This window comes from Anser cygnoides, chromosome 18, assembly GCF_040182565.1.
Source record: "Anser cygnoides isolate HZ-2024a breed goose chromosome 18, Taihu_goose_T2T_genome, whole genome shotgun sequence".
In the NCBI taxonomy this organism is placed as follows: domain Eukaryota; kingdom Metazoa; phylum Chordata; class Aves; order Anseriformes; family Anatidae; genus Anser; species Anser cygnoides.
Window position 1 is genome coordinate 13,286,711 of NC_089890.1, and position 8,910 is coordinate 13,295,620.

An 8,910-nucleotide genomic window follows, 5' to 3' on the forward strand; every position below is an offset into this window, starting at 1 on the left:
CGCCGCCCGGGCACATTTTGGCGCGGCGCCGCCCGGGCACATTTTGGCGCGGCGCCGCCCGGGCACATTTTGGCGCGGCGCCGCCCGGGCACATTTTGGCGCGGCGCCGCCCGGGCACATTTTGGCGCGGCGCCGCCCGGGCACATTTTGGCGCGGCGCCGCCCGGGCACATTTTGGCGCGGCGCCGCCCGGGCACATTTTGGCGCGGCGCCGCCCGGGCACATTTTGGCGCGGCGCCGCCCGGGCACATTTTGGCGCGGCGCCGCCCGGGCACATTTTGGCGCGGCGCCGCCCGGGCACATTTTGGCGCGGCGCCGCCCGGGCACATTTATCTTAGATCGAGCTAACGAGCAGCTGAAGTAAAGCAACTGGGAAGAGAGAGGTATTGCAGCAGGTACGCTGTGGCTGTGAGGTGCCTCAGGGTGTGCTTTTCTCTCGTCTCTGCAGGTGCTTGGTGCAGTCTTGGACAGGGAAATCCCCGTGTCACGGAGCAGTGAGGGAAGGCGAGCGTGTTGTCAGCCTGGTCGTCGCTTAACCGAAGTGAAGGGACGTGGGGGGTTTATGTGGCAAGGTTTTGGTAGCAGGGAGCTCTAGGGGTGGCTTCTGTGCGAAGAATCTAGAAGCTGCCCCATGTTAGGTAAGGGCCCCGCTGCTGAGCGGAGCCAATAAGTGATGTTTGCGCGTCTGTGAGAGCATATTTAAGACAGGAAAAAAAAAAAAAAAACCACGCTGGTCCATGCAGCAGCTGGGAGAGCAAGAGGAGTGAGGAACAGCCTTGCAGGCGCCAAGGTCAGTGAAGAAGGAGGGGGAGAGGTACTCCAGGTGCCGGAGCAGAAGTCCCCTGCGGCCTGTGGCGAGGACCATGGTGAAGCAGGCTGTCCCCCTGCAGCCCACGGAGTACCACGGTGGAGCAGGGTTCCATGCTGCAGCTGGTGGAGGAGGCCACGGTGGAGCAGGTGGACCTGCACTGATGGAGGCTGCGGCCTGTGGAAGACCCTTGCCGGAGCAGATTCCGGGCCGGACCTGTAGACCGTGGAGAGGGGACCACGCAGGAGCAGGTGAGCTGGCAGGAGCTGCTGCCCGTGGGGGACCCAGGTTGGAGCAGTTTGCTCCTGAGGGATGGACCCCGTGGTATGGACCTACATCTGGAACAGTTCTGGAAGAGCTGCTGCCTGTGGGAAGGCCATGCCAGATCAGTTGACCAAGGACTGCATCCTGTGGGAGGAACCCCACAGCACAGGGGATGAGGGCGTCCGAGAAGGAGTGGCGGCAAAGAAGCGCTATAGACTGACCATAAACACCGATCACCTGTACCGCTGGGGGGGAGAAGGTGGAAGAGGGTGGTTGGGGGGGAAGGTGCTTTTGGTTGCTTTCGTTTGTTTCTCGCTTCTCTACATTGCGTAGTAATAAGCAATAAATCTTTCTATCTTTCTATGCTGAGTGTGTTTTGCCTATCACGATATTTACTGTGTAATCTCCTCGTCCTTATCTCAACCCTTGAGCCCTTTTTCCTTGTATTTTCTCCTTGTCCTTCTCTGAGGAGGGAGAGTGAGAGAGTGGTTTTGGTGGAGCTCGGTCGCCTACCCCTGTAAAACCACCACAGGGGAAGACGTTCAGGTGTTTCCCTCTGAGGGTCTGAGGTGAGGCTGGCTGGGACAGAGGAGCAGTGTGGCAGGTGGAGGCTTGCAAGCACAGTGGTCATTTTGTCCTTCTGTGTTCCCAGGTGGCATGGGTGATGGTAGCCGTTCCTTTCGAGCTTGGATCTAACTTGCAGGTACAGAGGCAAGTGGACTGCTATTTGAAACGAAAACATTAAATCTGGGGTCACTTCTGTTGTTGAGGGATGGGTGCTAATGCTGTCAGCTGAATGTTTATCGTCTGACTGTGTTTTCCTTTGTTCAGGCTGAAACGCAGTGTGCAGTACAGGACGTCACGACCCGAGCTACCTCTGGAGTGACTCTGGTGAGTGATGAACAGAGGTAGCTGTTATTTTTGGGGTGCGGTTGTCGCTGCAGTTTTTTTAACTGTATCAAATAGAGTAAAATTCCAGTTTCTCTTTTAGAGGTGCTCTAGGTGGCTTCAGAGAACGGGTGGAAGCATCTGCCATGTGGGGTAGGTAAGCAGCTGAGGTAAAGGAGGGGATGAGAGTAACTGTCCTAAGGGTGCCGTGGCTTTTGCTGCTGTGGTTGCTTTCTCTTCTGCTTATCAGGTGCCACAGGCAAGGTGGGCTGTGATAGTCTTTGGAAAAGGAGCAAAGCAGGTCACTGGAATGCTGTTTGGTTCCTGAGACAGGAGTTGTAGAGGAGAAAAGCTTTCAATATTTAAAGCTGAAGCAAAAATAAATAAACCACAGCTGCTGCTTCTCTTTCTACTTGTGCTTTGCCCCTCCCCTTTCCCAGGTGATTGGCTTTGGGTTCCAGGGAGGGCCTAGTGGTCATTGAGTCACAGGCATCCCTTCAGAGAGCTCATTATGCCTGGGCTGCACTTTGGGGTAAGTGCTTTGTTTTTCCTTCAGTGAGTTGGAGGTTTCTTTAGGTGGTTAAGAGTCTATGGACTGATGCGTTTCCAAGTAGAGACTGGTACGCCCATCTTTGTGAGGTAACAACTGGTAGGACCTGTTAGAGTAAACCAATCCAGTAATAGGTGCCTGTATTGCATGCAGCTCTTCTTCAGGTGAGTAATTGTTATAGCATGTTTACGGATAGGATGGCAATGCTACTTTGTGTGTTTCCTTTTGGTTCTGGGTCCCTTATGATTTTTGCTGAATTAAGGCAAATATTATCAAAGTTATAACCTTGGTGGCAAAGTGATGGAGCAGGGTTTAGGAGATAAGTATCATCGAAGCTCCCTGTGTAAGCATGCATCTGAAAAGAGTAGCAGTAGGCCTGTAAGGGGTAGTCTTTTTCAGGGTTAGGGACAGTTTGTTATATTTTTGGAGCTTTTGCCTGTGGTTTGTGTGGCTGTAGAGTCTTTAGATGTTGCAGCCTTCTAGTTTTTAAGTGCTTGGAATTCACGTAATAGAGGTGTGCTTAGGAGGTGTTGCTGGCTAACTTGTTTTTGGGAAATGGTGGGGTACGGTTCCTTTTTTTTTGAGTTATCTTTTAATCTCTAGGTATATCAAGTCATTTGCATAACTGTCCAGAGGCTTCACAAGGAGCTTCAGTACACACCCGAAGGGGCTTGACCGCATAAGTGCAGTATTACGGAGAGACTGAGCAGGGTCACCGTTCTCATCTGTAAAGGAGAAGTCTGTGATTACCCCTGTTGGGGCTGCTGTGCATTCATGGCCTTTTGGCATTTGTGGACCTGAGGGTGTGTTTTTTTTTTTCGGCTCTCGTCTCTGTGTTTGAGTCCTCTGCAAGGAGCTGTACTGTTTGTGTGTCCATCACGGATATGACCTTCTCTTTTTGTTTCTTGTATCCCAGGGCATGGGCCCGGACACTTGAATGAGGCACGAGGGTGAGTGGACGGCAGTGTGGGCCCTGAGTTGGTCATTGGATTGTGTTAGTCTGCTTTGCCTGTTATGCAGGCTTTGGAAGCACCTTGAAAGAGCAGAGTACATCTCCTGCCACGTTCCTGAGGCGCGCCAGGCGTCAGCGGTTCCAGTTCCTGAAATGCTGGAGATGCTCGGAGCACAAGAGGAGCTGGGAGCGTGATGCATCTCCTTGGGATGTTAGGTGAGCAAAGCGGTGGTACTGGGTTGGGGAACGTGGGTCTGGGGCTTCTTGGCTGTTGGGGTAGGGGAAGAAAGAAGAGGAGTGGGTATAGACTGTTTTGTGGATTGTCATTTTTGTTTGTTCTTTCTCCTTGGTCTAAGCTACGTGACCTTGGCTCAGCACAGTAAATGGAAGCGCTAAGCCTGGATCGGGAAGGTGAGTGGAGAAAAGTTGGGAAAAGGGCATTGGTTTTGGTTTGGTAGTCTATTGGTCCCACCTCTGGGTGACTCCTCTTTTCCGGGGACGAAGAAGATAGCGGGAACATCCTAGTTGGCCTCTGTGGTCCACCTTGAGGATGGATTGTGACCCCTGAGAATTAAGTCCAGGGGCAAATACTGTGTGTTTGGGGGTGGTTGGCAGGGGAAGGCGGGCAGTTGTCTGGAGTTGGTCTATCTGACTTCAGTAGCAGAGCAGGTCAGTGGACTACTGTTTTGTTTTTGAGGTGGGTGTTTCACTGGAAGAAGTTTGGCTGGTGTGCCAGTGCCCGATGGCACTTTATTTCTGCAGGTGAAGAGGAGCCTCGTGCCGGAAGCAATGTCCTGGCTAGCCTTCGTGTTCCTTGATGAGGATGGAACCTGCCTCCTGTCATTCCAAGCTAAGTTGGGGTGCAAGTGCTATGTTTGCTTTCGGGTTTTGAATGCACACATAGGGCGAGGGTCTGTGCTTTTAAGTCATTGCTGTGGATGGGGCCTTTTAGGATTGATCACGGTCAGACAGTGTGTGGGGGCATGGGATTCTGTCAGGTAGGGCTTGAGCACGTGCCAGGCAGGGCAGTTCCAGCTTGGTGTCTGTGTTCTGTGTTGTCTGTGCTGTGCTGTTGCTCCTGGTGCTTGGCAGGCCCTGGGGAAGCCTTCCTGAGGGTGTTGAACACTTGACCTCACTGGAATAATGCTGATGCTCAATCGGAAGCTGAGCATTTCTTGTCTTGCAGTGGGAGCTTAAAGAGATCATTTCTTCTGTGCGTGTAATTTTTTTGTATCAAATGTTTCTTGATGCGATCATCATATGTTACGCGCTCCTCAGGTCTTGATATCTTCATTGCCTTTTTCCACTGGACAGATTAGATGGGCAACTTGTTAGCCACACCAAAGGTCCTAAATGCTTGTTTCATCATCGTAGGGCTGATCTGAGCACGTCTTGTCTTGCAGTCGCAGCTTAAAGCGCAGATATGTTTCAGGTCTTGTGCATCATATTCGGTTTCAGATGGCATCTGTTTCCATACTCACTCTTGCAGAAGTCATCTGGGTCGCATCAGGAGCTCTGTCTTGGGAATTCATTTCCTAAGAGATTTCTTCTGGGGTTTGCACTCCCCATCCTTCTGGTCTCTTGTCTTGAAGGCAGGCTTTTTATGCCTCCATCATCCCAGTTCTGGCAGTTGCTTCCAGTCGCATGTAGTGACATTTGAGTCTCTCCTTGGGTCTGCTGCAGAGCACCTGTTCTGACTTGCTGTCGCTGTATGGCTTCCCTCTGGGAGTCCTTTTTTTGCGCCTTGTGTTGTGTGTTTTGTTCGTAATGTTTGTAGCGTGCCTGTGTGTGTGTGTTTGGCCTGGAGCTGTCCTGCCTGGCAGTTAGTGATGGTAGCTAACGTGGCGGTGTACTAATACATTGTCCGGACTGTTTTGGCAAAGACATCCGGTCTGCCTCTGGGCACGTACTGAAGGGCAGCTGGCACAGAGTCATCTCCGTGGTGTTTGGCAAATGTGGAGGGGGAGACTTGAGCTGCTTGCGAGCAGCTGTTTGCATAGTGCTTGAATAGTGCTAGAGGAGAGGTCTGTCATTGAATCTTGAAAGCTCGCAGATATGGAGTTTTGATTTTTTCTTTGTATTTCGTTCCCCCCCGCAGTAGGAGGGGTAAACCTTAGGAGGAACTGGTCACAGGAAAGAGCTCCTTTTGGAACTGTCAAGGACTCGGTAGGCAACCCGGTGACTGGCTTGATCTACTTTCCAGGTGCTGAGGCAAGGGGGCTGCTGTTTTGAAATGATAAAATTAGCCATGGGGTCCCTTGTGTTGTTGAGGGATGGGTGCTAATGCTGGCAGCTGAATAATTATCTTCTGACTGTTTTCATTTGTTAAAGCTGAAACACAGCGTACAACCTGGGACTTCACGACCAGAGCTGGTTTTGGCAAGGTGAGCGATGAACAGATGCAGCAGTTATTTTAGGGGTGCGGTTGTCAATGCAGTTACTTAACTACACAAAATACAGTTAAAGTCCTGTTTATATTCCAGAGGTGTTGTAGCTGGCTTAAGAGAGCAGATGGAAGCATCTGCGTCGAGGGCAGGTGAGGGGGCAGAGTAAGGGAGCAGGTGAGAGTACCTGTCCTAGCTGTGCTGCGGCTTTGGATGCTGCCGCGGCCTATGCTTTTCTTTTTCTTTTGCAGGTGCCTTGCACAGACTCAGAGGGGCCAAGCTGCACTCTGAAGAGCAGCACGAGAAGGGCAGGCTGGTCGTGAGTGGGGTTGGAGCAGAATGGCCAAGTTGCGCAAGGTGACTGCGAAGGGTTTCCATCTTGCTTTGCAGGTGCCATGGCAGGCTCTACACAGAAGTGGCTGAGGATTTCAGAAGAGGTTACAGAGCATCATGGAGCGGCACGTGCAGTGACGGTTTCCAAACGGTATGGTTGCTTTCTCTTCTGTTGGTCAGGTGCCACAGGCAAGGTGGGCTGTGACACTAGTCTTTAGAATCGGAGCAAAGCAGGTCACTTGAATGCCGCGGGGCATCTGAAAAGGGTGTTTTAACAGAAAAAGCTTGTCTGGCATGGCAGTGCCTGATGGCAGTGTGTTTCCACAGGTGAAGAGGTGCCTGAAGCCCCATCCTGTCTAGCCTGCGCACACCTCGCTGAGAAGGAAAGCCGCTTTCCAGTAATTCAGAAAGCCAAGTTACGTCTCGACCTCGAGCATCTGGGGCGTGTGCCTGTGCTTTTGGGCCTGTCTGTAGCGTTTGGCACCTGCATTAGTAGTTTCTTGGCGTATCTTTAGGCTTTTGGGGCCTGTGTCTTGGGGGGGGTGTGGAGCTGCTTGTACACCTTTGGGGCTTGCATCTGGGGAGGGGGGGGAGTTGCTTGAACACCTTTGGGGACTGTGTCTGGGGGAGGGGTCAGGGCCTGCATCTGGGGGGGTTGGAAGCTGCTCCTACAATGTAGGGATCTGTATCTGTGGTGGTTGGGAGCTGCTTGTACACAGTATGGGCTTGTGTTTGGGGGTGGGTGTTGGGAGCTGGAGCTGCTTGTACACTGCAGGGATCTGCATCTGGAGGGGGTAGGGAGCTGCTTGTCCACCTTTGGGACTTGCATCTGGGGGGGGTTGGGAGCTGCTTGTCCACCTTTGGGACTTGCATCTGGGGGGGGTTGGGAGCTGCTTGTACATCTTTGGGACTTGTATCTGGGGGGGGGGTTGGGAGCTGCTTGTACATTGCAGGGTCCTGCCTTGGGCATGGTTTGTAGCTGCTTGTACAGCTTTGGGGTCTGCAGCTGGGGGGTGGTTGAGAGGTGCTTGTCCACTGTAGGTGCCCACGTTTGGGGAGTTGGGAGCTGCTTGTACACTTTTGGGGCCTGCAGCTGGGAGGGGTTGTGAGATGCTTGTACATGCTAGGGGCTTCCCTCTACGGGGCTTTGGGGCCTGCCTCTGGGGGGGGGGTTGTTGTGAGCTGCTTGCACACCCTTGGGGCCTGCCTCTGCGGGGGCTTGGTGCCTGTGTCTGGGGAGTGGGGGGGTTCAGAGCTGGTTGTACAGTATAGGAGCCTGCGTTGGGGGGGGGTTGGGAGCTGCTCGTCCTCTAGACGCCTGGGTTGGGGGGGGAGGTTTGGAGCTGCTTGTGCACCTTTCGGGCTTGCAGCTGGGAGGGGGTTGGGAGCTGCTTGTACACCTCTGGGACTTGCATCTGGGGGGGGTTGGGAGCTGCTTGTACACTGTTAGGGCCTGCCTTGGGGGTGGGGTTGGGAGCTGCTTCTACGCTGTAGGGGTCTGGGTCTTGGGGGGTTGGGGCTGTGTTTACAGCTTTGGGGCGTGCCTCTGGGGAGGGTGGGGAGTTGCTTGTACACGCTAGGGGCTTCCCTCTATGGGGCTTTGGGGCCTGCCTCGGGGGGGGGGAGGGGTTGGAAGCTGCTTGCACACCCTTGGGGCCTGCCTCTGTGGGGGCTTGGTGCCTGTGTCTGGGGAGTGGGGGGGTTCAGAGCTGGTTGTAGTGTAGGAGCCTGCGTTGAGGGGGGGTTGGGAGCTGCTCGTACACTGGAAGCCTGGGTTGGGGGGGGGAGGTTTGGAGCTGCTTGTGCACCTTTGGGGCTTGCATCTGGGGGGGGTTGGGGCCTGCCTCCGGGGGGGGGTGGGTGGTTGTGAGCTGCTTGCACACCCTTGGGGCCTGCCTCTGCGGGGGCTTGGTGCCTGTGTCTGGGGAGTGGGGGGGTTCAGAGCTGGTTGTACAGTATAGGAACCTGCGTTGGGGTGAGGGGGGTTGGGAGCTGCTCGTGCACTGGACGCCTGGGATGGGGGGGAGGTTTGGAGCTGCTTGTGCAGCTTTGGGACTTGTATGTGTGGGGGGGTCGGGTGCTGGTTGTATCCCTTTGGGGCCTGCCTCTGGGGAGGGAGGGTGGGGAATTGCTTGTACACCTTTGGGGCCTGTGTCTGGAGGGGCTTGGGGCCTGCGTCTGGGGGGGGGGGTTGGAGCTGGTTGTACACCTTTCGGGCTTGCATCTGGAGGGGGTTGGGGCCTGCCTCTGGGGGGGTGGTTGTGAGCTGCTTGTACACCTTTGGGGCCTGCGCCTGGGGGGGGGGTGGGAGCTGCTTGCACACTGTTAGGGCCTGCCTTGGGGGGGGGGGGGGTTGGGGCATGTGCCTTGGGGGGGTGGGGTTGGGAGCTGCTTCTATGCTGTAGGGGTCTGGGTCTTGGGGGGTTGGGGCTGTTTGTATACCTTTGGGGCGTGCCTCTGGGGAGGGTGTCTGGTGTTTGGGGGCTTTTCTGTAGCGTTTGGGGCTTGCATTTTGGCTTTGGGATGTGTCTTGAGCTTCTGGGGCCTAGCTGTAGTGCTTGGGGCCTGCATCTGGGGCTTTTCTGTAGCATTTTGGTCGCGTGTTTGTGATTTGGGGTCTGTATCCAGGGTTTTGCCTTTTTTTGTAGTTTTCAGCTTTGTGTCAGTTTCTTTGTGGGTTGCCTGGGGTTGGGGCAGTTTGGGGTTTGGATCATTAGTCAGTGTCATTAGCG

At 54.4% G+C, this 8,910-nt stretch overlaps 1 long non-coding RNA gene across 1 annotated transcript; it reads left to right on the forward strand.

The window, feature by feature from the left end:
* Positions 1-201: 201 nt before the first annotated feature.
* On the forward strand, positions 202-1,385 carry LOC136786619 (uncharacterized). Its single transcript, XR_010825795.1, has 3 exons — positions 202-359; positions 448-637; positions 743-1,385. It is a non-coding gene; the product is annotated as an uncharacterized lncRNA (long non-coding RNA).
* The last annotated feature ends 7,525 nt before the right edge of the window (positions 1,386-8,910 follow it).